Source organism: Macaca nemestrina, chromosome 7, assembly GCF_043159975.1.
Source record: "Macaca nemestrina isolate mMacNem1 chromosome 7, mMacNem.hap1, whole genome shotgun sequence".
Classification (NCBI taxonomy): Eukaryota; Metazoa; Chordata; class Mammalia; order Primates; family Cercopithecidae; genus Macaca; species Macaca nemestrina.
The window spans coordinates 165792209-165819399 of record NC_092131.1 but is presented as its reverse complement, the minus strand read 5'-3'; the positions used below and the strand labels follow the sequence as shown (position 1 = coordinate 165819399).

The window sequence follows — 27191 nt, the reverse complement described above, 5'->3', positions numbered from 1 at the left end:
TGGCTGCTCAGCTCCAGACACATATTGATCGCAAAATCTTACTAAATAAATCTTGGAAAGACAAAGCCATAACCCACCATGTTTCAAATTCATACCCAGAAAATGAAATAAGGGGAAGCAGAAAAAAGAGAGGCATCCAGGACACCATAGAAATGAAGACTTGCTCCTGTTGGTTATTTCCCCATTTCTTTCCCTCAGATAAAAGGAGACAACTCCTACACTTGTGATAGCTTGCAAAGGAAAGCTTCCATCTGAGCCCACGGAAAGCTTTCTAACCAAGCACCAAAACTGAGCAACTCTCTCAGAGTTTCTCCAGAAAAAAAAAAAAAAATCTGCTAGTGCTCTCCCTAGGAACAGATATCTTCAGGCTAGCAATCAGGAAAACAAAAAGATATAAAGATCACCTACAGTGTATCACCTACGGGTGCGACTCAGAAATGAAATACACTGCATTCCCTTCATATCTGAATCTGAGGAACTGAATAATTCTGGAAAGAAAAACCCCACAAGGGTAATCTTGAGTTAGTTGACTACATGACGGCACACATCGACATGGCATTTTGCCTGATTTTACAGTTAGGAGCATTTGTTTTTATGTTCATGTCTCTCATATAGGATTTTACTTGGATATACTTTTATGTGATAGCTTTTAAATTTCCATTTGCATACTTTTTTGGAAACAGTGAAAGAAAGGGTAGTTTATTTTCAATTCTAGCCAGGCACCGACACTTGGAAGAAAAGAGAGAAGAAGGGAAGGAAAAAGAAAGGAAGGAAGGGAGGGATAGAGAAAAGAAGGGAAGAAGGAAGTAAGAAAGGGAGGGAGGGAGGAAGCTTTTAATTTTTAACAAAATGTCAGAGACAAACTATAAGTAGTCTTCTGCTTGATTCTTTTATAGGGTAAAATGATTCTGACTGGAACAAATTAACAGATGTTTGACATGTTCAAATGCAGACAGATGAACAAAATTCAGACTTTCCATAATTGTTGTAAGCTAAAAGCGAGGATAAAATATGCCCAACTATAACTAAGGTAATCAACTTTCCGAGTTAGGTATAAAGATAGAGACAGACATGGAAACACACACACATATACATATATATGTATATACATGGAGATATCCATCTGTGTTTATGTATGAAATGTTTTCAGCAGGTGTACATTAAACAAGGCTTGCACCCGAAATACTGGATTCATCTCTGATCATAAAAATTTCCAATTTCGTGGGTTTTTTAATATGCTTTGTACATTAAACTTAAGATTTCCTGTGATAGACTTATTGTGCTAAATAATACTGTATTTCAAAGTACAGCATGAAATCTTTCCATTTTGACCCAAAAGATACCAGCATTGTATGGCCATTGATAAGAATAGAGGCTTTGTGAAAGAGAACCTCAATGATTATTCAGCTAGGGTCACAAATAATACTATGCTAGAGCAGCTATGTGGTTTAACTGAAAACATACATAGTACTAAAAGCCTTGCTTTAAATAAAAATGTGAAGCATTAACCACATATCTGACTTGATTAGAGCAATGATAGAATCCTCAGGATCAAACATGAAATCTGAGTGGGGCGTTGATAACATCATGTCCAGAAGCTTGAACCTGGATGAGATTTTGTAGACCAGCCACCTGCCATTCATGCTCCCCAACACCACTGTTCAAACTTGCTCGAAAGACTCTCAGAGGCTTTAATCCTCAAAATCTTGAAAAGTAATCAGTGTGCCACAGGCATTAAAGCTGTAAACTTCTTTTAACCTTTCCATTAAATACCAGGAACCTTAGTCTGATTCTGGCAGGTGACCTGGGTGAAGATTTTCATGTTCATTTGACGCACACACATTTTTGCCTTCCACTGCTCGTGCTTGTTCGCTGTTGGTAAATGCCGAACGCATCTGGGGAGAAGAGTTTTGAAAACAATTAGACAGCCTGAAAAGCCCCAACAATAAAACAGAACTCTTTACATTGCAAAGCCAAACAAATGACTTGGGCAAGTATAATTGAATAAATCCTGGGCTTCAGTGCAGATGGCTGTTTTTACTGTCTGTCTATGTCGGGATCTGCTGAAGGTTCTTTAGTTCGTGTGTGTGTGCACGTGTGCGTGTGTGTGTGTGTGTGTGTAGAAGGCTTTTTTATATGAGATTTGGCATATTGCATGTGGCAGGCTGTTGAAAAATGAATAAAGACAGGGGAAAAAAGGCAATGCACATCCCATTGGTAATGAAGGAAAGCAGGTTGCTGACTGCCCATGTGCCAGTTCTCCAGGTTTGCCCAGGGGCTCCCAAGATCATTTCTTTGCCCCCAGATTTTCATGTTGAATTACCGCTCACAGTTTCTAAATGAACATGCCTCTTATTTTATTTAAGACACGGTGGGTACTTGTATTTGACTTCCTGCTAGGCAATACAATATTTAGCGTTTGCTGCATACACAAATGGCAAAAGATAAAAAAATGGCCTTATAAGCATAATTTCAAATTTGTTTTGTTTTTTTCAAAGAGATATCTTTGCTCCAAGCTTTCAAGAGGCAGACATCAAGTGAAAAGCATTTGTTTTTTGCTGGTGTTGCCTGAGAAACTCTGACCAGCGAAGTCTATGAGGATTCATCAGGAGCTTTAGGCTATGGCCTCATGGCTTTGGCCTGAGGCAAAGCTGGGGGCTAAGGCCTTTTCACGTGGGGGGTAAAGAATAAAGAAGGAACACATCATGGCTCGACTCTTACTGCTGTTCTAACTGGTACCCAGAAGCCTCTCCTTCGAAAACGTGGCTCGTTGTTACTGTGCTGCTGTTAAAATAGAAACGAGGAGCATCATAACTTATTTGTGACCTACTTAGAAAAAATTCAAATTCGTCTACAATGGTCAAAAGGAATACACATTGAAAAGAACAAAAATGCTTTCCCTCAAAACAATAGCTCAAAGGAGTAGAGAATGGGATAAAGAAAAATGTTTTTCTCTGAATATGTGAATGTCACACTTGGCATTGACCACCTATCTTTTTATGTGATGGTCTTTTTTTCTACCATTCATTTTAAATGTTTGGTCAAGAGGCAAGGCTTTGTATAATATAGTAATCATTTTTTGAATAAAAGATTGTCATATCTACATAATGAAATCCTATATATTTTTAAAATTTCTTTTGTTCCTACAAGAACTGCAAAAATAATCTGCAAGGCTGCTTATTTGTTAAGTGCTTCTTAACTCATCTCTGACCCAAAGAATGCTCTTGTCAAAATCCAGGCCTATCAATAATTAATGATGTTTTTAACTTTTGATCTCCAACCACAACTTCTTTTATTTTATTTTTTTAGGGCCCAGTTATGATTGTAACCACCTGCAAAACAGAGGGAGAGGACACCTGACAAATTTTCAGAAAAGGTTGTGACCCATGAAAGCAGTAACAGCATTCCTGGAATGTTTTTGTCTTCTTGTGTTTTTGCCCCTTTCTGATCGTCTTTGCCCCCATCCCCCAGGAGAAGAGTGGCTTTAATAAAAACGGGGTGAGAGAATGAAAGCATTTAACACAATAACCACTCTAATATGATATTTTCAAGAAACTATGTGCTTCATTTTAAAGCCCACTCTTTGGGGAGGGAAAGATAAATTCCTAGAAAGCAATTGCTGAGAAATAGCCCATTGCCACTGTAAATATATTCGGCCAAAGATAGTGAGGGTGGGTTAGGAAGCCCTCTCTCAGCAAGCCTGAATCTGAATCTTAAGACGCATGGTATCCCATACAACTTTATTATTTAAAATGTTCTTTTCTAGTAAGAAAACTTCAGATGTTCTGTGCGATTATCTTAAGTGCTTCTAGATTTGTGGCAAATTAAGTATGTAAACCTTAAATAGTGCAGTTGTCTAAAACAGCAGTACTTATCCTTTTTGGCACCAGGGACAGGTTTCGCAGAAGACCATTTTTCCATGGACTGAGTGGAGAGGGGTGCAGGGATTGTTCTCAGATGAAACTGTTCCTTGTTCCACCTCAGATCATGAGGCATCAGTTAGGAATCTCATAAGGAGTGTGCAATGTAGATCCCTCACATGCGCAGTTCACAATCGGGTTCGTGCTCCTATGAGAATCTAATGCTGCCGCTGATCTGACAGGAAGCGGAGCTCAGATGGGTAATGCTCATTCACCTCCTGCTGTGTGACCCAACTCCTAACAGGCCATGAACCCGTACTGGTCAGCGGCCCGGGTGTTGGGGACCCCTGCTTTACAACAATCACCTCCAGCAGGCAGGGAGATAATAAAATAAAAAAGGGTGAAGGTAGAGGCACAATAGTGACCTGTTAACTATAGATTCAAACCTGAGGAGACCACTGCTTCAAATGCTGCCAAGATGGAACAATTAATATGTTTAATCTTAGGATTTTAGGTCTATAGCTCTAAATACTACAGGCAAGTTTGGCTAATTTTTAGTCTGCACACATATTCAGCTCAAATGCAATAAGGCCACTTTACCATTAGCAATTCCCATGTTAAAAACAGTACTCTCGGCATGCCAGTCATGGAATTGGGGGAGTTGTTTACATGTATCACTAAAGTAATTAATAAGCATTCTTCTGAGAGGTTTTTTTTTAATAATTCAAACATTGGTATAGAGTTATGAAGTAGGATAGGTAGTAGGGTTGGAACTGAAGAGAAGACTGCGTTTAGGATCCTCCAATCATCTGTAATTTTTCCAAAAATTTACTTGTAAAAATTGCCAAAAATACAGAAAAGTTGAAAGAACTATATACTGTTCACCCAATTCATTGCCAAGATTCTACAATTAACACTTTGCTATTTTTGATGTATTACATATCTACCCATTCATCTATCCTTCTATTTATGTATCAATCTCTCATATGTATTGATGTAATTGAGTTAGTTGCAGACATTAGTATATATCACCCCTAAACACTTAAGCATGCATATCATTAGCAGAGTTTAATATAAGTTTCTTCTTTATTTCTAGGTAAAATCTACCTACTGTAAATTGCACAAATCTTAAATGTGTCATTCTATCGGTTTTGAAAATTTATATATCTGGATAATCCAAACTGCTGTCAAGATATAGAAAATTAATATCACTCTAGAAACTTCTCTCAGGTTCCTTCCCAATCTCCACTGCCAGCACCTCCAGAAGCAACAACTATGCTAATTGTTTTCATCACACATTTGTTTTGCCCATTCTAAAAATGCACATAGTTGAATTACTCAATAGGTTCTCTTTGTATAAAACTTCCTTTACACAGCATAATGTTTTCAAAGATTTACCCATGTTAGCACTTACATCAGTTGTCTGCTCCTTACATTGTTGATTAGTATCCCAATTGTTTGAATATGCCACCATTTTGTTTCTATCCTCTTGATGAATACTGGACTGTTTCCACTTTTTTTTTTTTTTTTTTTTTGGCTATTATGAATAAAACTTTAATAAACTTTGTTATAAAAACTTATTTATGTATACTTTAATATTTCTTAGATTGATTACCAGTAGTGGAGTTTCTGGGTCACAGGGTAAATATATGTACAGTTTTATAATAAGCTCCTAGGAGTTTTCCCAAAGTGCTGTACCATTTTAAACTCCCACCACCAAGTGTATGATGGGATCTCTAATCATTCCTTTATTAAGATTTTCAACCATTCCTGTGGGGGGAATATAATGAGATTTCATGGTGATTTTTATTTGTACTTTACTGATGTCTAATGATATTGAGCTCTTTTTCATGTGCTTATTGTTTCTTTGAGGAGGGTCTATTCTAATCTTGTGCCTGTTTTTAACCAGGTTGTTTGCATTTTTATTATTGAGTTGTAGGAGTTCTGTATATATTCTGAATGGAAATTCTTCATCAGAAATATGTTTTGTAAATATTTTTCCACAGTCTTCGACTTACCTATTTGTTTTCTCAATGATGACTTTTGATGACTAGAAGATTTTAATTTTGATGAAGTCTAAATAAGTTGTTTATTATCACTGCTTTTTGTGCCTGAAGATACTTGCCTATCGGCAAGATGCAAAGTTTTTCATTTAATGTTTTTTGTTTGTTTGTTTGTATGTTTGTTTGTGAGACAGAGTCTTGCTCTGTTGCCCAGGCTGGAGTCCAGTGGCATGATCTTGGCTCACTGTAACCTCCACCTCCCAGGTTCAAGTGATTCTCCTGCCTCAGCCTCCTGAGTAGCTGGGATTACAGGCACATGCCACCACACCCAGCTAATTTTTGTGTTTTTAGTAGAGATGGGGTTTCACCATGTTGGCCAGTGGGTCTCAAACTCCCAACCTCAAATGATCCTCCCACCTCGACCTCCCAAAGTGCTGGGATTATAGGCTTGAGCCACCGCACCCAGCTTAATTTAATGTTTTGTTTTGTTTTGTTTTTCTTAAGAAACTTTATTCTTTGAGCTTTTATGCCTAGGTCAGTGATCCAAATGATTAATTATTGTGTGTGATGAGAAATAAGGACAGAAGTTAGTGTCTCTATCTCTCTCTCCAAAACCATTTGTTGAAAAGGCAATCATTTCCCTATGTACTGTCTTAGCCCCTTTGTAAAAATCAGTTGACGAGCTGATCATATATATGTGAATTTTTTCCTGGACTTCATATTTTGTTTCACTGATATGAATGAATATATATATATATATATATATAGAGAGAGAGAGAGAGAGAGAGAGAGAGTGCAAGAGAAAGAGAGAGGTGGAAAATATATATATCTATATAACATATGTATATATATCCATATATATATATCCTTTAACACCACACTGTCTTGATAACTATAACTTTATAGGGTATTCTTGAAATTAGATAGTGTAAATCTTCCAACTTGCTCTTTTTAAAAGTGGCTTTGTTTATTATAAGGTTTTTAGTTGAATTATCATACATTTTAGAATTAGCTTGCCAATTTCCATAGGAATTTTGATTGAAATTGTTTTGAAAATATAGGTCAATTTGGAAAGAATTGATATCTTAACAATAGTAAGTCTTCCAATCCATGAATATAGTATTTCTTTACATTTATTTAGGCCTTTTATTTATCTTAGCAATGATGTATAATTTTCAATGAAGAGGATATGCACATTTTGCTAAATTATTTCTAAGTATTTTATGTTTTGTCTACACTATCTTAATGGAAACTTTTTAAAAATTTCACCTTCTGATTGCTGCTAGTATATGAAAATACTCATGATAATTGTATGTTGACATTGTATCCTATAATCTTGCTACATTTACTTTTAATTCTAATACTTGTTTTGTACATACCTCGAATTTTTCTTAAGTAAATAATGAGGGCATCTGTAAATGCATATATTTTTTACCTTTTTTCAAATAATTATGTCCTTTATTTTCTTTTCTTGTCATGTCACACTAGCAAGAACTTCATAGAGTGTTCAATGGGAATGTTGAGGGTGAAAATATTTATTTTGTTTCTAAACTTAGGTTTAAGCTATTTGGTTTAATGGTCTATAAATATAAGTAGGTCAAGGGAGTGGCTAGTGTTCTTTATCTATGAACTTGCTGATTTTTTACCAGTTATTCTATCAATTGTTGAGAGAGGAGCATTAAAGTCTTCAACAATTATTGTGGAATTATCTGTATCTTCCTTAAATTCTGTAAATTTTTGCTCACTGTTTTTTGAAACTCTCTTATTAGACACATACACACTTATAATTATTATATATTTCTATGAATTGACTTTTTATCACTATGAAATATTTGTTCTTATTTCTGACCTGATAGCTTTTGATATGTTAACTTGATTAGGCTTAGCTACAGTCATAAGACTTTTCTTTCCAGTAGATTTCCAGCTGGAAGTGTGGACTACAAGGATATTTCTTGGCTAGAATTGGAGACTAGCAGGGAGGAAGAATACATTTTAAAGCATATACATATCTTCGACTTTTTCAATCAAACACCGATGTAGGTGCTACTGTGAAGGGATTTTGCAGATGGAATTAAAGCGTCTACTTAGCTAATCTTAAATTAATCAAAATGAAAAGTATTCATTTGAGGTGGGCCTGACTTAATCAGTTGGAGGGCCTTTAACGGAGAGCTTAGGTCTTCCCTAAGGGGGAAATTTCAAACAGCCTCTCGATCTGCCATTATTATTGCTTCCCCTGGATATTTTCTTCTAGATTAGCTATGGACAACAAGCCTTATTCCATGCTGGTAAGATTTGAACTTGTTCATGATCTTCCCCTCCTGACTGCCACCTCTACAGACTTCACATTTGATTAACATGCTCCCAAAATTGAATAAGCCAATTTCTTATAATAAATATAAACATAAATATAATTATATAAATAAATACACACATATACAGGTCCTACTGGTAATACTCTTTTCTTGAATTCTACTTTAGCATTTTTAACTTATCTGCACCACTATATTAAAAAATTTTCTATTATAAATAACATATAGTCTCCTTTTTATTTGGAGCATTGAGTCCATTTATATTAAATATAAATATTGATAGTAGATTTTTATATATATCATTTTACCATTTGTTTCATTTTTTTGTTGTTCCTCTGTTTATTCTTCTTGAGTTTTGTTTCTCTATCACAAGCATATTTTCCTTTGTGTGCTTGAGCATGGCTCTCATAGCTACTTCAAAATCTTTTTTGCTAGTTTCAACACCCAGGTAATGTGTGTCAGTCTTTACTGTTTGTCTGTTCTCTTGAGTATAGGTCATGTTTCCTGCTTTTTTATGTATAGCATTGTGGGATTTTGCATAATATCTTGTAGAGACTCTGGATTCTGTGATATTCCTCTAAAGATTGCTGAATATTTTGTTCGTTTTAGTTGGTAGTTAACTTCTCTGAATTCAAAGTCTAAATGTTATTGTCCCTGTGGTGGGCAACAGCTGAGATTTCTGTTCTGTTATTTTAGTCTTAGCTGGGCTCCTTAGAACCTACCTACGCTTCACAGTTTAAGGGGTTAGCCAGAAATTTGGGCAAAGTTTACACAGAGTGTTCAGTTCTCCACCTCTTTGTTTCCTTCACTGTCAAGATTACTTCCCTCACTTCACACCTACTATGCTATCTCTGGACCCTGTCCTCTAGGACTTCAAGTCTATAAAACTACAGCATTCTGAGTCTTAGCCAGCATGCTGTTTCTCTGATTGGAACCATCCACCCAGCAAACAGTGGTAAAATAAGAAATATTTAATGTTATTTCCTTCTTTTAGAAGTCCACTTTTCTGCCATTCTACCTACATTTGGTTGCTCTCTAGTATCCTTAAGTAGTTTTTTTCTTTCTTTCTTTTTTTAAATATCTTCTTCAGACTTTAACATTATTCTCTGCAGGATGTATTTCACCATCCCTTGTTGATTATTCTTAATTCTGCCCATGCCTTTGTAAATCCTTCTATCTTTAAACATTCGATATAATTCTTCACCTACCATATTTAAGTGTGCCTTGAGATATATACCAACTTTATACTTTTGCATATGCTGTATCTTTTACTAAAATGCTTCTCCCCTGAAACTTACAAGACTAGTTCCATTTTATCTTTCAGTTTCCACCTAAATATCTCTTCCTTGGAGGTGACCACTCTCTTGAATAGGTTCAACTCCTATCACACTTTACCACATCCTCACTTCTCTGCCTCAGCATTTTGTTTAATTCCTTTACAACTCATCAGAATTTTTTTTTTTTTTTTAAACGGGATCTTGCTCTGTCACCCAGGCTGAAGTGCAGAGCACGATCCCAGCTCATTGCAACCTCCACCTTCCGGGCTCAAGTGATCCTCCCACCTTGGCCACCCTAGTAGCTAGGACTACAGAATCTTGCCACCGCGCCGGGCTAATCTGGGGGGCTTATTTGCGGGGGTGGGTTTGTTTGTTTTTTTGTTGTTGTTGTTTGAGATAAGGTTTTGTCATGTTGCCCAGGCTTGTCTTGGACTCCTAGGCTGAAGCAATCTGCCTGCAGCAGCCTCCCAACGTACTGGGATTACAGGCATGAGGCACCATGCCCGACCAGACTTGCTTATTTACTTATCTGTTTACCTGTTTGTTATCAGTCTTATTACCTAGATGGTGGATTTCATGAGTGCATGAATTATGTCTGTTTCATTCAACACCATATAAGTGGTGAGTATCAGAATGTTTAGCACATACAAGCTAATCAATAAGTATTCATTCATTTATTGCAAGGTATTGTCAGTACCTTGCATGAGAATTTTGGAAGATTTCATGCTGTTAGGTTTCATTGAATTGCTATAGTATTAACTAAAGTCATCACTTTCAACAATGTAGAAGGTAGAAAAATATATAGCAATTATCTTACTTCAAGGGACAACAGATTAATAAGGGAGATAGAATACATTATGTAATAAAGGATACAAAATCCTTTCAAAAATCTTCAGATCATAAAATATGCAGCCCTGTAAAGTAAAAGGTTACAGTATGGTACCACTAAACAAAAAAATCCAGCAAGTGAATAACTTCTAAAAATAAAGGTAGGTTAAAAATCTATATACACTAACTAGTTATTTTTTTCCTACCTTGCAGTTTATTTGCCCATATTTAGAAAGAATAATTCTTCCTAAGTGATTTTGAGTGTTTAGAAAAATGCTTAGAATTCCTTAGGGAATTTAGGAAGAGACTAGGATGCCTTTTGAAGCTGTTATTATGCCCTCAAAAAGAAACTGAGACTGCACTTCTAATCTCAGGCCTTTGAAGAGAAGCTGCCCTTTTCAAGACCTCCCCTCTGGACTTTAATCATCTCCTAATAGGTCTTCTTACCTCTAGTTTTTCTTTTTCAAATTTTACTAATTATGCACTCCACTGCTTAATTCTTAAAATGTGAATATTTTTACGATATTTTCCTGTGAAAGATTCTGTAATTGTTTCTACTGTGTCTCAGATCAATTCTGATATCCAAAAATATTCACAAGGTATTTAGTCTTCAACCAACTGATAAAACCAGCTTCATCACTACTCCATCATGTCCAAGATCAAATAAGTCAGTCATCTGCCAAGCACTGTGTGCATTCTACACATTGCTGCCATTGTCCTTTTTAACACAGCATTCCATCACATTCTACCATACCCTTCTCTGTTAGAATGTCCTTTTCTTTTTTCTTTTCTTTTCAGCTTACTGAATTCTTATAATTCTTTCCAGATCATAGCTCTCATAATTCATGAAGTCTGTTTTCAATTACTAAAAATACAATGATCTTCAGATTAGTTCAGTTTCCTGTAATAGTTGTCAATAAATTTGTACTGAGTGCCTATCATAAGCTGGGGCCTGGATATACAAACAGGTGGAATATTCAGTACCCAAACTCAAAGTTTCATGTTCATCTAACAAAATAAATAATAATGCAGAGGCAAAAAAAGGGCCTCATACTTTACTACCCAACTATGCAATTCCTTAAAATCTGTCTTTAAATTATTCTCAAGTATTTTCATATTATCTTTCTTCCCAAATTAACAAACTCTCAAAAGGTTAGATTTCATATCATTTTTATTTGATATATCTATCTTAAAGTTTGTTGAATTAAATAACAGCTAATGCTTACTGAGTGTTTACTATGTGATGGGTGCTATTTTTAATACTATAAACATATTAACTCATTTAATCTCCAGAAAAACCCTATGAAAAAGGGTATTGTTACCATTTGATAGATAGGAAGATGGAGGCAAAGTAAGATTAAGCAACTTGCTCAGGATCACATAGCTAAATTAGTGACAGAGCTACAATTTGGACCTAGGTATTCTACCTCTAGATGCTGTACTTTTTAATGTGGTGCCTTACTGCTATGTAGACTCCATGTCTATAGCACACATGCATCAAACCATACTGCTAAAATAAAGAAGGTTCTACTATGAAAGCAGAAAATCCACCTGGGGACAACAGGGAAGCTGTTGAAACCTTAGAGAAGCAGAGGTGAACTTGAAGTTCAGGAGTTCTCCAGCCCCAGTCAAGTGTTCTAAGGTTTGGAAATCATGTGATTGCCACCTTCCTTACCACTGCTTTTTCTATATTGCTGCAGGGAGTTCTAATATGTCATGGTCATGTTCCTAGAGTCTTCCTCTCAAGAAGAAGCCTAGCAAGGAAACCCATTCCATTGACTATGCTAATCAACATAGGTCATCTCCTCCTTTTTCCTTGCTAAATGAACCCTGATTCTGTTTAGAAAAGCAATGTTCTCAGATAAAAGACAATAAGATTTCCTAGGTTTTTGAGAAAAAAATGGATAGCTATGAGTCATGGATCCAACCAACAAGATATAAACAGAAGTATGTTGGATATATATGTTGGGTATATATTATACTCTAGAAAAAGACATTGCCTTCCATTTTTGCCTACAAAACAAAAATAGACTGATTCAGGTAGTACAGGCATTTTGGCCCTCTGCTCTTCACTTTCTGCCTGCCTGGAAAGGCAGACATAGTGCACAATGGTACAGCAGCCAACCTCCAACCAAGATACCAGATATCACACACCCAGATCAATGAAATGGGAGGGAGGAAAAAAAAAAAAAAAAACCTGGCTCCTTGAGTTCTCCAGTCTCCCTGTTAAGTATGTAAAATTAACCCCTAATTTGACTAAGCCACTGAGTTTAGGATTCTGTTTACATGCAGCTTAATGCAATCCTAAATGATAACACTTATTATCAGAAATTGATTCATAGGAATGAGTTCATTCAATTTTTGAGAAAAAGGTGTTAATAAACCCTCTACTCAATCACTGTGTGTGGACTTTTGTATATGTTTGGAAAAAAACAATAAAACTTCCACTTGATTTTTTTTTCAAGAGGAATAAGTATTTTGTTACCATTATCATCGGGGTAAAATAAAATGAAAGACAATTAAATAGAGCCTTTCACCATATCTGAGCCAGTATTTTGAAGCTCAATACACTTTTACTTCAGAAAGGAAAGTTCACATCAGTAATAAGGTGATTCATCTTTCCTTAATCAATGAACAATTAATCTTCATTAGTATACTCAGATCAGTTGAAATGTGGAATGTGATGCTGGATCTTAGCAAGGAAGCCTCAAATACAATGGAAGTCATTAAAATTACATTACATTTGGCATTCTTGACGAGGCCAAGCTGGCACCAATTCCACAGTAATCATAAGCACTGAGGCTCATGGCTGAGTCATTCAGAGACTATGGACAAATGTGTTCGTTTAAGTATCATCACCTGCTCCCAAGGCCAAAGTATAAACTTCCGGTGACTCTAAGGGTCTAAGGATGGTTCCCTTAGTGATCCTTACACAGGTCACATTTTTGCCTCATTCACCTTTGTTCATACTTTGGGGCCCAGAACCACTGGGTTCTGATCCCATTAACTCTAAGGTACCTTGCTCAACCACTCCAGCTTGTAGAGATATCCCTATTAGTCCAGTTATTTTCTGTCTGTCACTTAGGGGCATCATTATGTCATTATTAGCATTATCATCACTGTTCTTACATATTGAATGCTTAGTATATATAAGGCTATCTCATAGGACATGCATCTTTGTCATTTCAACCGTAAGTTGATCATCTTATTTTCACCTTACAGATATGAAAACTCAAATTCTCATTAAAAAGTTTGCCCGAAATTAGGCTTCTCTGCTTCCAAAATGACACACTGGTATTTCAGTCAGTTATAAGTTACATTCTCTTTTGTTGTTTTTGCCTCTTTCTAGCATAAAATGCTGTCAGCTCCCTGAGGGCAGTGATCATGCCATATATTTCTAGATATCTTTAGACTTCAACACATACGGAACACAGTAGGATCGGTAAAGCCTTGATAAGTGCAGTGGGTTTTGACTCTAGTCCAATCCTACTAATTCTTGGTGTCTCATATCAACTTATTTGATACAAGAATTATCTGTAAACCCAGAAGTAATTTTCAAGACCGCATGGTTGGATTCGGTAGATAGCAAGCTCTTATAGACTGTTTATCCTTCTAATCATACACAGAAATAGAAGAGAAGCCAGAGTAAGGCCTTGAAAAGACCAAGTCGACTCATCAAATATATGTCTCTATCAGTCTTGTGAAATAGTCTTTTTTTTTAAGACTTCAATTTAATTAGGATTCCGTCTTCCATTGAGATAACATCTTCAACTGGTTTAGTCCTTTCTTGTACCTTCTTGCATCCTGAGAGGTAGTAATGGTTTTCATTTTACTTTCTGGTCTTACAACAGGTTAAACAGCTAGTGTCAGTTTTACTTTCCCTGACCAGGGCCTGCAGCAGTAGGAGTAGGGGAAGGTCAGGGAACTGGCTTGCAGTCATCTGCAATGCTTCTCACCCTCACTCTCCACAGCTTCATGCCTTCTTTCCTGTTGTCTTGATCCATCCTTTTACTCTCAAAGATTGTATGATCTGTGGCTAGAATTCTAAAATAATTTCACATTTTATAGATGTATTTCATTGGAGACATTTATGAAATATCAAGTCTCTCCTTAAAATGCAGTTCAACAGCTTTTTACTTTATATGTCTTTGGTGTACCTCTGTTTTGTTTGCTATGAAAAATAGCTGGAAAAAAAAAGAAAAAAAAGAAAAATAGCTGGAAACGAAAGTTGGTTTTATTTTTCTTCTTAATTACAGTTATTAATGAAGACTATAAGTTTTTAAAAAATAAATACGCTAAAGCCAATAAATAAAGATTACAGATTTTTTAGCATCAATGTATTCAACATTGAATTTCAACAGAGTAACACAAGTCCTATGATTACAGTCAATAAATGACCCAATACAAATCGGCATGTCATGAATTTTTTGGAAGGCTGAGTCTCTTGATTGGGGATGCATTTGGCAGAGCCAAAGACTTGAAGAGTCAATGACTGTAAATGACCCTTCAAATTTTACTACCATTTTATCTAATGTGGTCACCTAATTCCAACTGGTTCTAAGCTTTTCCCATCTGAGTCTACTTCCAAGAAAGAATGTTTTCATTGGGATAATCTGGGGATATTTTTATCCAGGCATTCTTTACACCAGGAGGATTTTTGTTTTCTTTTTGAATAAAAATAAAGTAGCCAGTTCCGTTTTTCTTATGTATTAATTTTTAAAATAATTTGCGGTTGGGCGCGTGGCTCACACCTGTAATCTCAGCACTTTGGGAGGCGAAGGTGGGCAGACCACCTGAGGTCAGGAGATTGAGACCAGTCAGGCCAACATGATGAAACCCTGTCTTTACTAAAAATGCAAAAATTAGCCAGGCATGGTGCCACGTGCCTGTAGTCCCAGCTATTTAAGAGGCTGAGGCAGGAGAGTCACTTAAACCCAGGAGGCGGAGGTTTCAGTGAGCCGAGATCATGCCACTGCAATCCAGCCTGGGTGACAGAATGAGACTCCATCTCAAGAAAATAAAATAAAATAATAAAATAAAATTAAAAATTCGCTAGCAAAGAATAAAATATGGCACACAAAAGTGCATCATTTTATTAATTTATTTATTTTAAGAGAAAAGAGACAAATACACTCTCACTTACCTGTATAAAAATAAACCTCTGATATCCAAATTATTGCCCCTACTTATTTAATTAATCAGTATTAATTTTAATATACAACTTTATATTTAATACTTGTGTAATTTATAACATTTTAATATTCTGTTACATAAAATAAAAACTGAGAAATTATATATTACTAATAAGCTACTTCATCTAAATAATTATTCTGTTCACTGATATCTAAAACTGAGAACATGGGTTTTTGATTTAGAAATCTTAGGTCCAAATTTTCAAGTTTTATGTATTTAAATCATTTAATCTCCCTGAGTCTCAGTTTAACTATCTGTAAAATGGGGACAGTAATATCTACACCAAAAAAATTATCCTGGATGTCCAATAAGATTAGATAACATGCTGAGAGGTAGTCCAGGACGATAAAGAGTATGGAACCTGAGCCAGGCAACTTACTTCACTTCTTTGTTTGTCAGTCTCTTTGTCTGTACAATGAAAATGATGGTTATGGGGTCAGGTGTTAATATATGGAAAGTGTTTAAAATAATGTGAATTTCAGTAAGTCTGCTTAAGTATGGGTATTATTATTATTTCATGTGAAAGTACTTAGCATACACCATGGAACATAGTTCTACTTTCCTCTTGTCTTGTTATTAACAGATTGGTTTCTCATTTAACTATTATCACTTGACAATGGTGGCTACAGAATTTCTTTATGGGGTATGGAGTGGGAGTGGGAGAAACCTGGTAGAAAAAAAGAGCTGGTATATAAAAAGAATTTTGTCTTGAGACTATGTTTGCACACTTGTTTAAATAGGATCAAGAAAATGTTATTTCTCAGAGGAAACTATTGAGAAAGGTAACTGCAGAGGGTAACCTACTCAACACTCCGGATCATGCAAATATTTCCAAGCAGCACAATAGTGATCAAAATAATGAATTCTCAGTTTATCAATCCAGTATTTTCCGTATTTTTCCATTGCTTAGCACAAAACAATAATGGGAACTTAAAATACGTGAATTGATTGGTGTTTGGTCCATTAAGTGATCCACAGAAATTCATTCTACCCAAGACATTCTTTCTAAGACACATGTAAAAATGGCACCCTCTTCATTTATTATTGATGTCAAGATTAAAAGAATTACAATCCATATAAAAAATTGTATCCCAATCTAAAATATCATGATTTGCTTTTGTATATGGGGTTAATATGTTAGGTAACAAACTTTGATATCCTGAAAATGAATTTGTAAAAGTCAATGCCATATTTCTTTTACGTATAACACATAAACACAACACACACAAAGCAACACACACACACACACACACACACACATTTTCTACACAGCAAATGTCTATGATAAGATCAACCCAGCAGCAACGAGCACCCCAATACTCAGATTTTCCCTCCCATTACCATTTTCTATAAGAAGGAAAAAGTAATATTTTAAGTGGTTGCTAATTCCAGATGTGAGACAAGAAATATATGAAATTATCCTGGCACAAGCAAGAAAGCTATCAAGGATACTCAGCAACCAACTTGAATAAACCCTTTTTAATCCAAGATAGCACAACTGAGCATCAATAAAGATATGTCTGCAATGCACTGTAAAACATTAAGTATGTTTAAATCCAGGCACCTTTGATAATTCTTAGACAAAAATGAGTCATCTCTGGAAGATGCTAGGGTTCCACCTCTTCATTTAAACAATTGATAAACTAGGGAGGAAATAAACAGTTGATTCTGTCCTTCCTACATGAGCTATACCACAGAGTAACCACATATGCGATAAGGGGAAAATTCACTTTTTTGATGTTTTAGGGTAGCAAATTAAGACAAAATAATCAATTGATGTAAAGTAGAAGCATAGAGATAAAACAACAGTTGACATAAGTATATAATTGTTAACACTAAAAGGTGGGTTCATGAGCATTACATTATTATGCTATACAGTGTCTTTTATATATGTTGATATTTTCATAATATGCAGTTAAAGAGAAATAATATTATCCTGGTGACAAGTAGCTTGGTAGTAAGTCTTTAAGAAATGTAGCATGAATTCTCTAAATGTATTCTTTTTCAGGATTATATTGGCTATTATTTTTTGTTTCCATATATATTTAGAATCAACTAAGCTATTTCTACAACACGGATCATTTTTATATCATTGAATCTATAGATCATTTGGGCAGAACTCACATTTTAACACGTTTGAATCTTCCAATCCATGAACATCTCTTCATTCATTAAGTCTTCTGTGAATTTTTTAATATGGTTTATACTTTTTGGTGCTGCATTCTTCCACATATTTTGTTATATTTATCCATGAAGTTTGTCTTGTTTTTCCTATTTAAATTGTATTTGAAATTTTTAATTTAATTTGTTTTCATCAAATATATAAAACTACAAGTAATATTTGTTTGTATTTTGACTTTGCATCCTGCAAATTTGACTTACCAGATTTGTACTTACCATTGCTAGTAATTGCCTTGTAGATTCCTTAGCATTATTATGTGTAATAGAAATATCATATGTGCACACTTTCACATAGTGTGCAAGTACAGACTTTTGCTTTTCCTTTCTAATTTTTATGCTTTAATTGCCTTATATTGCTTTATTGCAAGTGCAATATTAAGTAGAAGTAGTGGATGCATGGAATTTTGCCTTTCTCCAATCTTGGGAAAATGTTCAATATTTCACCACTAAAACTGATGTTAGCTATAGATCATAGCTATACTTAAATGCTGCTTATCAGATTGAAGACATTTTCTTTTCTGCCTAGCTTCCTAGGGGTTTTAGAAAAATGTTTGCTGTTGTTGTTATTATTTTTTAATTGTAGAGAAGAGGACAATGTTTTCGTCAGGTTTTGGTATCCAGGTTATGCTAGCCTTATTAAAATGAATCAAAAAGTGTTTCTTCCTCTATTTTCTGAAAGAATTTGTGTAATGCTGGCTTTTTTCTTTACTAAATATTTAATAAATTTCAGCATGAAAATTATCTGAGCCTGAGATTTTCTTTATGGAAAAGTTTTTTAAATTATAAATTTAATTCATTTAACATATTCATTATACATTTATTTAATAAATGTAGTTCTATTTTAATTTTTTATTTCCTTTTATGCCAATTTGGGTAAATTATATTTTAAGGAATTTGTATTTCATATAAATTGTTGATAGTGTTGAAATAAGTAATTCATAATATTATCTTACTATCCTTTTAATATCTAAATCATATATAATGATGTTCCTTCTTTCAACCATATTTATTTCTCTAGTGTTTTTCTTTAAACAGTCTTATTAGAAGTTTATTAGCTTTATTAATATTTTCAAATAATTCACACTTTGCTCTATTCATTTCTCTCTTGTTCATCTAATTTTTATTTCACTTGTTCTGCCTCTATCTTTGTTATTTCTTTCCTTCTACTTAACTTTGCATTTAATGTCCTCTTTATCTAGTTTAAGAAGGCAGCTTAGGTCATTTTTTATAAATGTTTTATCTTTTCTAATATAAAACTATAAATTTTTCTCCAAGCACTGTCTTAGCTGCATCACATAAGTGTTTAGATGATAAATTGTAATTATTATTGCTCAAAATATATTCTAATTTCCCTTGTAATTTATTCTGTAACCTATTGGTTACATAGAAAATATTCTTTAAAGAATATTTCTAGATTTGTTATTGTTATTGATTTCTAATTTAATTCTGGAGGACATTCTCTATAAAATTTAATCTTTTAAAATATGTTGAAACTTACTTTTAGCCCATTTATATGGTATATCTCTCTAAATAATCAATGATTATATGAAAAGAATAAAAGAATATGTAATCCTGTAGTTATTAAACCGGTGTCCTATAAATTGTTAAGTCAACTTGGTTGCTAGTGTTACAGAAATCCATTGTCTCAATAATTTTTTGGTCTACTTTTTCTGCCAATTACTGAAAAAAGTACCTCCCATTATTATCGTAAATTTGTCTGTCTCTTCTTTCTATTCTGTAAATTTTGCCTACACATTTTGAGCATCTATTATTTGGTGCATATACATTTATGATTGTTGTGTCTTCCTAGTTAATTGCACCCTTCCTCATTATTAAATACCCCCTCTTTTTCTCTTGTAATCCTCCTTGCCTCTGACAATCCTTATGCCTTAAAAGACTACTTAATCTAGCCAGGCGTGGTGGCTCATGCCTGTAATCTCAACACTTCGGGAGGTGGAGGCTGGTGGATTACCTGAGGTCAGGAGTTTGAGACCAGCCTGGCCAACATGGTGAAACCCTGTCTCTACTAAAAATATAAAAAATTAGCTCAGCATGTTGTGCTAATTGTATGCCTGTGGTCCCAGCTACTCGGGAGGCTGAGGCAGGAGAATCTCTTGAACCCTGGAGAAGGAGGTTGTAGTAAACCAAGTTCATGCCACTGCACTCCATCCAGCCTGGGTGACAGAGCAAGACTCTGTTTCAAAAAAAAAGGAAAAGAAAAGACTACTTAATCTCATATCAACATAGCCACACCAGCTTTCTTGTACTTACTCTATGCATAATATATTTTCCATACATTAACTTTCAATTTCTAATGCTTCTATGTTAAGATATATCTCTTTAAATGTAACTAAATCTTGTTTTTATCCAGTCAGAAAGTCTCTGAATTTTCATATTATTTAGTATATTTCCATTAATACAGTTATGATATGAGTGAGTTTAAAGGTACCATCTTGTTATTTGTTTTCTATTTAGCCCATCTGATTTTTGTTCCTCTTTTTTTACTTCTTTGTTGTCAATATAATATTTTTTCAGTATTCCATTCTATTTCCTTCTTAGACTTTTCTGTATACCTCTGAATATTACTGTTTTAGCCCTAGTTATCAAAATATATAATTTATCACAGTCTACTTTGAACAAATATTGTATCACTTCACATAAAATATAGGAATCTTTTAACATTATAATTAATATAATGTCCACATATTCATCCCTCATCATGAGTATTCTTGTTGCTTATATTTTACTTATAACTGTGTTTAAAATGTACATTAAAATGTTACTACTATTGCATTAAACAGACCATAGTCTTACAAAATTTCTAAGGAAAGTAGAAAGTTTCATACTTACCCACATATTTATCATTTCTAGTTCTTTTCATTTCTTGCTGTAGAGCTGATTTTCCATTTAGTATCATTTCTAAAGAACTTTCTTTAGCATATTTTATAGTCCCAGTCTTCTGGCAAAGAATTCTCTCAGAATTTTTTTTTTACCCAAACTGCCTTTAATTTGTCTTCTTTTTATTTTTAATTTTTGTAAGTATATAGTAGGTATATACATTTATGGGGTACATGAGATATTTTGATACAGGCATGTAATGCATAATAATCACATCAGGATAAATGGGGTATCTATTTATCTACCTCAAGCATTTTTTACTTCTTTGTGTTACAAACAATTCAATTGTTCTATTTTAGTTATTTTTAAATGTGCAATAAATTATTCTTGACTGTAGTAATTCTGTTGTACTATCAAATACGAGATCTTATTCATTCTATCTAACTACATTTTTGTGCCCATAAACCATCATCCTCTTTCTCCTTTCCGCCTACCCCCACTACCCTTCCCAGCCTCTGGTAACCATCATTCTATTCTCTATCTCCCTGAGTTCAATTGTTTTAATTTTTTAGCTCCCACAAGTAAGTGAGAATATACAAGCTTTGTTTTTCTGTACCTTAAGGTGCCTTCAGTTTTGAAGAATGTTTTCCGGATGTTAAACTCTGGACTGAGTGTTTCATTTACTTTGGGCACATTAAAAGTATTTTTCAATTGTGTTGTAATCTTCCTGGTTTCTGATGAAAGGTCAGTCATAATTTGTGTATTGTCATTTCCTTGTACGCAATGCTGTTTTTTCTATTATTAAGATAGCTTTTAATTTGTATTATTAAACATTTCAACTGTAATGTACCTAGGTTTTCTTTGTATATCTTTTTCCTGGGGATTACTGACCTTCTTAAACCTGTACTTTGATTATTTTCACCAAAGTGTGAAATTCTCAGCCATTATTTCTTTAAATGTTTTTGTTCTATTTTCCTTTTCCTCTTATAAACTCCCATTACAAATAACTGAGACCACTTGATATGTCCCACAAGTCACTGAGTCTCTGATCATTTATTTTCAGTCTATTTTTACTCTGTTCTTCATCTTTGATTATTACAAATGATCTCTTTTCAGGTTTGCTAGCGATGTTTCCTATAATATACAATATACTGGTAATGTGAATTTCTCATTTCAGATATTGTCCTTTTGAGTTCTAAAATTGCCATGTGGTTTTTTTTTTTTATAGATTACCTTTTTCTGCTTAGATTCCCCATCTATTCACTCATTCTGTCTTCTTTTTCTTCAAATCTTTGAACATACTTATAATGGTTGCTTTAAAGGCAATGTTTGCTAATTCCAACATCTGGGTTATTTCAGTCTCTGCTCCTAGTGACAAACTTTTGTTATTTGATCATCAATCATATTTTCCTGCTTAGTTGCATGTCTGGTAATTTTTAAATTTATGTTGTAGAGAGCATAGATTATGTTTTCTGCTGTACTTATTTTCAGCAAGACAATTAAATTACTGGAAGGTCTTCTTAACCTTATAAAACTGTTTATGTTTAGTGAGGACTACTCTGTTTTAGATTTTGCTTTAGTCCTAGAATATGGTTCTTTCTCTAGGGCACACTATTTATAGGCTTAGGCATGGCCTTTCTCATGCCTCCATGTAATGCCAGAGGTACCTGGAAAGGTCTTATTACTTATGGTGGGCCAGAAACCCACCAAGTTTCAGCCTTGCATGACCTCTGATAGCTTTGCTCACCTCTCAGCCCCAGAGCAAGCCATCTCTTCTAGACTTCAGAAAGCCTTGCCCTATTTATACACACTCTGGCACTTGGGAAACAACTCAAAGTAATTTCCCCAGCTGACTTATCGGCCCCTCCTTTACACAGGTCTCTCCTCTCAAATACCTTTTTCGTTAAAATCTAGTCACTTCAGCATCTCGAAATTTTGATCTCTGCCTTTTCATCAGCTGAACTGTGGCTGTGCTTGGACTCTACCTCCTGCCATTGGGAAAAATGTTCTTAGCAGGAAGGTGAGGTAAATGCATTTTGCCTTATGAAGGTCCCTTCTTTCAAGGACCGTGGTTCTATGCAGCCTATTGTTAGATGTTTGAGAACAGTTACCTCATATTTTTTTTGCCCAGGCCTACTGTTCTTTAGAAGGGACATGATAAGTCTAATACCAGTTACTTTACCATGTGCAGAAGCAGAAGTTCTCATTTTATGTTTTTAAAGGGAAAAGCCTTTTAAAGGGAAGAGCCTAATCACATTTGCTCCTTTTGTATTTTAACCTGGCTCTGTTACAGAGGTTGGATATGGAAAAGCAAGAAGACCTTTAAGAAGAATATTGCAGTAGTCCAGATGTCAGATAAGGATTGTGGTAGTAGAGATGGAGGAGAGACAAATTTGAGAAACACTTAGAATGTAAAACCAGCAGGAGAGTAAGAAAATATAAAGGCTGGATTTGCAAGGCCAAACCTGCTGATGTCTTCAATGCTATGGCATACCCCTTCAGTCTAAGTGTTTGTTTCCCAAGGCATCGTCTTTTAAGTAACGTAAAATACTTTATTTGGTTTAAATATTATGTCAACAAACTTACCAATAATTGATTTGCACAGTTCAATCCAAACCAGTTTGCATGTGTTTATAGCCCTTCTGTTCTCAGCCAGCATCCCAAAATTCACAATGTCAGCATGACAATCTCAGATCTCAGAGTTTACCTTTTCATTCAAAAAGTTAATTGAGGTTTGTGTGAATAGGGAAAATAATTTATTATTCTCATGTCCTATTTCAGGCTTATCTCAGGGAAGTACTACTATGAACATCCTGTGCAATGATGGGAGTGGGATAATTGTAAAACACAACATTCACTGAGCACTTCTATGTGAACTATGTTAAATGCTTTATTTAAATCATTTCATTTTATCGTTATGATAACTTGTGAAATGGGATCTATTATTATATTCCTTATAAAGAGGAAAAACCCCATGGCATAGTGAGTAATTGGCATACCTGAAATACAAATTGTGGTCAGTTTGACTTCTAATATAGTTTCACAGCATCTCATTCAACCACTGTGCTAGAAATAAGAGGTTTCGGTCAGGAGAGAAAAATGGGCAGGAATCCAAAACTGGTTTCTTGATTCAAAAGTTGGGTACTTTACTCATGAAAATGTCAGGCAGCATAAAATGTAAGTGGAGTAGATGCGATGAGTCAACATAGGCAGATCTGAGATGAAAGGCATTCGATTTGGCACACAGATGCTAGCAGAAGGAGGGCAGCCACTTGGCCACATGGTCATTTTCTATCTTTTTCTTCCCAGCAGGGTACCAGTTTTGTATGGCTGTTCTTCCCAGCAGCCACGTGCTTCGGAAAGGGACCTCTCTCAGTTCCAAAATATAAATTTTGGGGCCGGGCAGGGTGGCTCACCCCTGTAATCCCAGCACTTTGAGAGGCCTAGGCAGGCAGATCATGAGGTCAGGAGATCGAGACCATCCTGGCTAACACGGTGAAACCTCGTCTCTACTAAAAATACAAAAATTTAGCCGGGCATGGTGACGGGTGCCTGTAGTCCCAGCTACTCGGGAGGCTGAGGCAGGAGAATGTCATGAACCCGGGAGGTGGAGCTTGCAGTGAGCCGATGTGGCGCCAATGCACTCAAGCCTGGGTGACAGAGTGAGACTCCGTCTCAAAAAATAAATAAAATAAAAATAAATAAATAAATAAATTTTGGATAGCCCAAGACAGTCACGGTCATTCTGCCCTCCTTGCCAGTAATTAGCCATGAGTATGTGATGCTGTTCTCTCTAGTGAAAAGTAAAGGGGGGAAAAAAAAAAAGCAAGTTTCCTCTAGGGTCAGTGTGGAGGTACAACAAAACCATCCTTCCTTGATAAGGAGTGACCTGTGAAGGAAGTGTCTCATTCCTCTGCCTGTGCTGAGGTACATGAGGATGTGATGCCTGGGAAGGTAAGAGCCAGACTAGGACCACGAATAGATGAGCCAACCTGCCAATGTGGCAGAGCAGAAAGGCCGAATGGACCTGGATCTTGGATCATTTCTTTGAGGCATGTAATTAATAAACCTTACACTTATTTTTCATGCTGTAATACATTTCTTCATTATTTAACCACTATTAGTTACACATTCTGTTACTTAATACTGAAAGCATCTTAACAGATACTGAACGTTTCCTGTTGGCTTAGACCAGAGGTGGACAAATGTACTCTGTAAAATGGCCAGATAATTAAGTATTTTCTGCTTTTCATCCCATACAGATTCTATCTCAAAGATCTAACTCTTCCATTATAGCATGAGAGCTGCAAAAAAAATTATGTAAATGAACGTGTATGGCTGTATTCCAATAAAACTTTATTTATAAAAACAGGGGGCTAGATTTGGCCCATAGGCCATAGATGGCCAACCCTGACTTAATAAATTCACATGCACCTAACTTAGTAAATTTAGACACAATCTCTTTGGTCAGCTCTAGGCTGAATAGATTTGGGGATACACCTACCAGTCTCTATCACAGTACTTTTATCCAACCAACTGACCCATGAATGTCACAGAGCATTCAGGACCAACATTATTCCATATACTTACTCTGACAATAGGGTTCAGTCTTCTACTTAGTACTTCCCATTTAACAAGCATGAAGTTGTCTACATATTTTTTTGAAATACTCATAAAACAATTGCCTTTCCTATATATTTTTGAAGAGATTAGAGAGTAGTCTGACACAGAAGGGATGTTAAATAAATATTTCATACATATGTAAATAATGAGGAAGTAGAGAAACAGACGAATGAATGAATGAACAAAAATAGTGAGCAGAGATTGAACTGATAAAGACCTTAAGATAAAGTTCTATGACTAGGCAAAAGGAAGAGAATTTGGGGGGATGGAAAAGCAGAATATATTAATGAGTTAGATAGAATAATGTCTCCCCAAATATGTTCATGTCCTAATTTTCAGAAACCATGAATTTGTTCCCTTCCATGGAAAAAGGGACTTTGCAGAAGTGATTAAGATTACAGATTTTGAGCTAGGGAGATTATCCCAGATTATTCAGGTTGCCCAATGTAATCAAATGAGCCATTAATCGTAGAATTTCTCCCAGTTGTGGTCAAAAAGTATGATGATGAAAGAAGAGTTGAAGAGGTGGGATGTTGCTGGCTTTGAAGATGAAGGGGTCTTGAGTCAAGGAAAGTGGGCAGCCTCTAGAAGCTGGAAAGAGCAAGGAAAGGAACTCTGCCATTGTGCCTCCTGAAACAAACATAGTTCTGCCAACATGTTGGTTATAGCCTAGTGAGACCTGTGTTGGACCTCTGACCCACAGAAATATAAGATAATAAATCTGTGTTGCTTTAAGCCAACAAATGTGAAGCAATTGGTTAAAGCAGAAATTGAAAACTTACACAATTAATAGACCATATAATATCTTTAACAGTTTCTTAGAGATCTGCTATGTTGATTGCCATTATTCCTCCTTATTCTCTTACTACTCTTTTGCCTACCCTATTCTTCACACACATACTGTAGCTCTATATTTCAGTAATATTGTTGTCTGCTTTAGTAACACCAAGCCTAAATATTTTTAATCTAAACAATATAATGGTTTAATTCATAAAATCTCAATAGATAGACCAGGCATGATTTCCAAATAGTCACCATAAAGACACCGAGGGAGAAGGTTGCTATCCTTGATCCAGTGTAATTGGTCTGCATAGATCTCACTTGCTCTACTAGGAGGACAACAGGTTTGGTAGCTCTGCTACTCATAGAGGCATCGTGGGGAGCCTTCATAAGTAGTTTTTTGCCTGTGCTTCATTCCCTGTTTAAAACTGTAAGTGAAACAAATAACTTTCATTCATCTCATCCCGTCTCTCAAAGGTATTATATAGCATTTAACAACTTGTAAGTATGCCACGGACAGGAATTGACAGGACAGTGTTGATTTACAATAATAATATGAATAAACTTGTGAAACTGTATAGACTTAATAAACTTGTGAATCTGTGTAGGTCTCAGGTTGATTCTTCCGCACTGCTGTTCTCTCTCCTCAGCTAGAATAAGCAGAGTCTGACATATAATGCCAAAGTCATTTTCACCAAGGGCTCCCTCTCTACAAGAACTTGGTCAGTTCAGAGAGAACAACTCAAGGACAGTGGGTTCCCTGCCCTCCACTTTCATGCCTGTCTGCTCTGGGTGGCTAGGCTAGAACAGGATGAGCATTTCTACACATACTGAAGGTGTGGCCTTCATAGTGCTCCTTGTCTTAGCCATCTGTGCCACATCCACTGCTGCACGTATTTGAGTATTGTCCCACATCATTACCCATTACATGAAGCTGGCTTCATGCAGTGTGGTGCAGAACATAGGTTGTTAGCCTCAGCTGAAGACCCCACTTCTCCAGAGCAGTGGAATTTCCAAATAACCTCACTTCATATGCTGCTTGTTCAACTCTCTTATCCTTCCACCATGTTATTTTGCTGTAAGATGCCCAGCAACCCAAAGAAAAATACAGTAATTTTTACTGATGAATAACATATATGAATAACACATATTCATGACATGTGGAATGAACTAGTGGCTAACTTACACTGCTTATACTAAGCACTCTGTAAGGTAACATTTGAACTCTGGTCTTTTCCCAAGGGTTTGTCAAATAAGAAATAAAATATAAATTCATGATATTACCAAATATTAACCCAT

General features: G+C 35.4%; 1 long non-coding RNA gene across 1 annotated transcript; it reads right to left on the bottom strand.

Moving 5' to 3' along the window:
* Positions 1-1410: 1410 nt before the first annotated feature.
* LOC105492822 (uncharacterized) lies at positions 1411-21130 on the bottom strand. Its single transcript, XR_011606180.1, has 3 exons — positions 20502-21130; positions 17595-17741; positions 1411-1895 (listed from the first exon to the last, which is right to left on the bottom strand). It is a non-coding gene; the product is annotated as an uncharacterized lncRNA (long non-coding RNA).
* Positions 21131-27191: the final 6061 nt, after the last annotated feature.